General features: G+C 44.6%; 1 pseudogene; it reads left to right on the plus strand.

Annotated features, from left to right (window-relative positions):
• Positions 1-1,140: 1,140 nt before the first annotated feature.
• LOC112079793 (C-signal-like) lies at positions 1,141-2,536 on the plus strand (annotated as a pseudogene).
• Positions 2,537-4,103: the final 1,567 nt, after the last annotated feature.

A 4,103-nucleotide genomic window follows, 5' to 3' on the forward strand; every position in this document is an offset into this window, starting at 1 on the left:
CTCATGTTGTGTAAGGAATTCGCTCTCCTTCAATGGATCCCGAGAGATGCTCTCTTATTGTTGTGAATCTCTCGTGTGACAAGATCCGTAAGTCAGTTGTTCAGAAAAAGGAATTGTATATCTGTCTGTAGGCTACGGAGGCAGGGCTAGTACTGCATAGCGTTAGGCCAGACAACGCACACGCCTCTGAAGAGCCCTGCGGGTTGCGGGCGGTGCAGTTGCGTACCAGGCGGTGAGGACAGCGCCAACAATTATGCATCTTTAAAAGTTTTGTGAGGGTCTTAGGGGCCAAAGATTCATTTCTTAGCCTCCTGAGGTCGGAAGAGGTTCTGTTGCGCTTTCTTCACCAACTGTCTGTGTGGTGGACCATTTCAGATTGTCAGTGCCGCCAAAGGTTAATGTGAGTTTGGAGGGTACTATGTGTTGTTGAATACTGAGCTGTGTCAATGACAGCATTCTTAGGTAGGTATTCCTCTTGTCCAGATGGGATAGGGCAGTGTGCAGTTGATGGTGATCAAACTATACTTCCCCATATAATGATAATAGGGCGCTCACCGGCTGCCTTAGATGTTGAAATAGTGTCATGTAAATGCATCATAATGCACAAACCTCAATGCCCCAACTCTCTAATACATGACTCTTGCTTGAAGGCAAACTCCACTGAATTAAGGAAAACTCTACTGAGCAAAGAATAGAAAATAAAAGCTTCCTGGAGATGTATTTTCTGTGTCTAACCAACAATGTGTCCTTGTTGTTTATGGGTCTGCTAGACCTGGCAAAGAAACACCCCGATGTCATCACTGTCATCCGTCTTGTGGAGTACTCGCTCTGTTCCATTCTTCTGTTTCTTCAGCTCTAGGCTCTAGCACTAGGATTATTGAGCCTATTAATGGCACTGTTGTCAATCTCACCAGTCACAGCATGCACTTGTATTGCCTGTACTGTATGAATCACGTGGCAGAGTGCCAGGTTACTCTGAGCTGGCCAGCTGGGATGTTAGACTGGATACTGGGGTTGACTAGCCCCAGATCTGTTTGTGCTTTCAGGACAATTACTATTAGGGGTGGCAAGACAGCACAAACAGATCTGGGTTTAGTCTAACGGTTGACTGACAGACTTTTTCTCCTCTGTGTCTGTCAGACGCCACAGACCCCTGCAGCATTAAGTCAGCCAGGTGGGCAGTCTGGTGGGGAAGGCTGGGCTCAACCTGCTGGTAAACAACACGGGGGTGCTGACTCACGGCACCACGCAGACCACAGGTACCCAGGAAATGCAGGCTGCATTCAACACCAACATCATGGGCCCCATGGACGTCACTAAGGTGAGGGCAGAGAGCCAGAAAAACACACATACAAATACGTTTTAGAGGACATTCAAAATGTATTTGTTTTTCCTAATGTCTGCAAACAAAAGGTGCAGAATATGGAAGAATGATTCGTCATTTTTGTTTTCTCTGTCTCCCCCGCTGTCCCTGTCGCCCTCATAAGGAGTTTCTGCCCTATCTACAGTCAGCAGCCACAGCCAGTGGGAAACCAGGAATGTCCTGCAGTAAGCCAGCTGTGGTCAGCATTTCCAGCACGGTGGCCTCCATGGCAACCGTCAAGGAGATGTATTCTTTCTTCCCTATGGCATCAGCAAAGTAAACATACCTCTGTTACCCTGCCTGTCATAACACATCCTCTCCAATCACATTATATTCCCTGTCGGGTTAGCCCAGCCATGTCAGTGGAGGCTGGTGTCAATTTAAATCGGCGGAAGGGCTCTTTGTAATGGCTGGAATGGAATACATGTCGTGTGTCTGATGAGTTTGAAACCTTTTCATTCATTCCGTAGTCATGGTTCTACATCCAATCTATTGTCCTGTATCCTCTCCTCTTTAACAGCCTCCCTCCCTTCTCTCTTCCTGCTCCTCCTTTCCTCTCCTCTCAGGCTGGTCTGAACATGCTAACGCTTTGGGCTACAGAAGAGTTCAGGAAGGATGAGATCCTGTTTGTGGTCCTGCACCCGGGCTGGGTCCGTACTGACATGGGTGGAGAAGGGGTGAGTCTGACTGGCAGGGTGCTTCTATTAAGCACATTGACCTCAGGGGTGGGAAAGGATGTAATGAACTATGTTTAAGCACCTTAGAGCAGTGTTGTACCAATAGTCCATCAGGAGCAGGAGTCAGAACCCAATAGTGGGTCGTGGCATAAGCATAAAACTGGGCTTTGGTCTGATGTTCTGTTTTGATTATCTGGAGGGGTCAAGACAAAATTTGAAAGGCTTTGATTAGTCATGGCCCAATAAAGTCTAATTCCACTAATGCCACTAATGTGTTTACTATGACCACCAGGCGGGGATCGATGCTCCAAAGAGTATGGAAGGACTCCTGCGTGTGATGGACTCCCTTACTGAGAAACAGACTGGGGCCTTCCTGGACTACGAGTGCAAAGTCATGCCTTGTTAAACTCATTGGATTGTACTGAACACTGGAGAACTCTGAACACAATCTTTTATAATCGTTCTATAAACCTTCTATAAATATGCATCAAATTAACATGAGTACAATCAAGTGGTATCCCCCCAAAATGTATTCAATTGAGAAGGAAAAAAAATAACATTTTGGGGCTTTTATATACAGGAATTGTTATATTCATTGCGTCGTATCGAATATCTTCATTCAACTCACACATGCTCTTTACTACACATTCCATAACATGTGTCACGATCGTTAGAATAATTATGGGACCAAACTGCAGCGCGATATGGTTTCCACATCTTTTATTTAAAGTAAGTGAACCACACAAAAAAACAATAAAGACTAAACGAAACGTGACGACAATGGAGTGCTAACATGCAACTACACATAAACAATATCCCATAAAACACAGGTGGAAAAAATGCTACTTAAATATGATCCCCAATTAGAGACAACGATAGCCAGCTGCCTCTAATTGGGAATGATACCAAACACCAACATTGAAAAACTCAACTAGAACCCCACATAGAAAATAATAACTAGAAAACCCCCCAGTCACGCCTTGACCTACTATACCATAGAAAAACAAAGGCTCTCTATGGGTCAGGGCGTGACAACATGGCAAAAAAAACAATGTCAAATGGAGTCTTTCGGTAATTATCAGTATCTAATTTCTTCTATCGATAAAGTCAAAAGTGTTGATGAATCGTTACTAGAGAAATGAGATCAAGTTAAGACGCAGGACAGGGTGGATCGGTATATAGTAAGACAGTTTAATTGGATGTAAAGATATCTGACAAAACGTGCACGGACTCATTCATTTAGCTCAGAATGAACTAGCCGAAAAAGAGTCCCTAAACAGAGCGTGCATTAGGTTTTATACACAATATGATGTTGGTTGATTCTGGTAGTTCTGCTCTTCTGACTGGTCGGTGAAGAGTTGGAGGCGGGCCTGCTCTAGCCAGAACAGAAGCCCCATTGGTGCACAGCAGAGTCCTCTGCTCTTGGCACCCGACCAGTAGGAGAGGGGGGTGAGGTGTGTGTGTTCATGTAATGAAATGTATGTGTGTCAAAGAACAGTGAAATAAGGGGAACTGGGGTTAAAGGTCTCCTGAATAGAGGGAGTGTGTGCAATGCTTGAGTCAATCAGATGAGTTTAGTATTCTATGTTTGTTTGTGCGATTAGAATCTGATGAGACTAGAATGCTCTTTGTATTATTGGGGAACTGTGTTTTGAGCAACAGCAGTTTCATGTCTAGTCATGGGGTGTGTTGTGCAAGTGTTAATCATATGGTTGCAGGCAGGCTCTTAAGCAGGCCATGGGCACTAAAGTCACCAAATGATGCTCAATATATGTGCTTGATATATGAGCTATGCATATGAATATATGCATATATAACAAAAGGCAATCAAAAAAATCTCTAAAAGATCTTACAAAATGTTTTCCACAAACACCGTGCCAAACATTTCACTACGTCATTACCTATGTGTCTTGAGGCTGGATATGTGCCTTGGATATACAGCTACCACTCTCTTTGAATGGTGCTGTCAGAACCCCTCCTCATCACCAGGTGGCGCTGTTCCACACAGCCACTTTGACCGGGCAGATCTTCAGCGGGCCAGGGTTGTTGCCATTGATGTTGGC

This window comes from Salvelinus sp. IW2-2015, unplaced genomic scaffold (genome assembly GCF_002910315.2).
Source record: "Salvelinus sp. IW2-2015 unplaced genomic scaffold, ASM291031v2 Un_scaffold9588, whole genome shotgun sequence".
NCBI classification, from domain to species: domain Eukaryota; kingdom Metazoa; phylum Chordata; class Actinopteri; order Salmoniformes; family Salmonidae; genus Salvelinus; species Salvelinus sp. IW2-2015.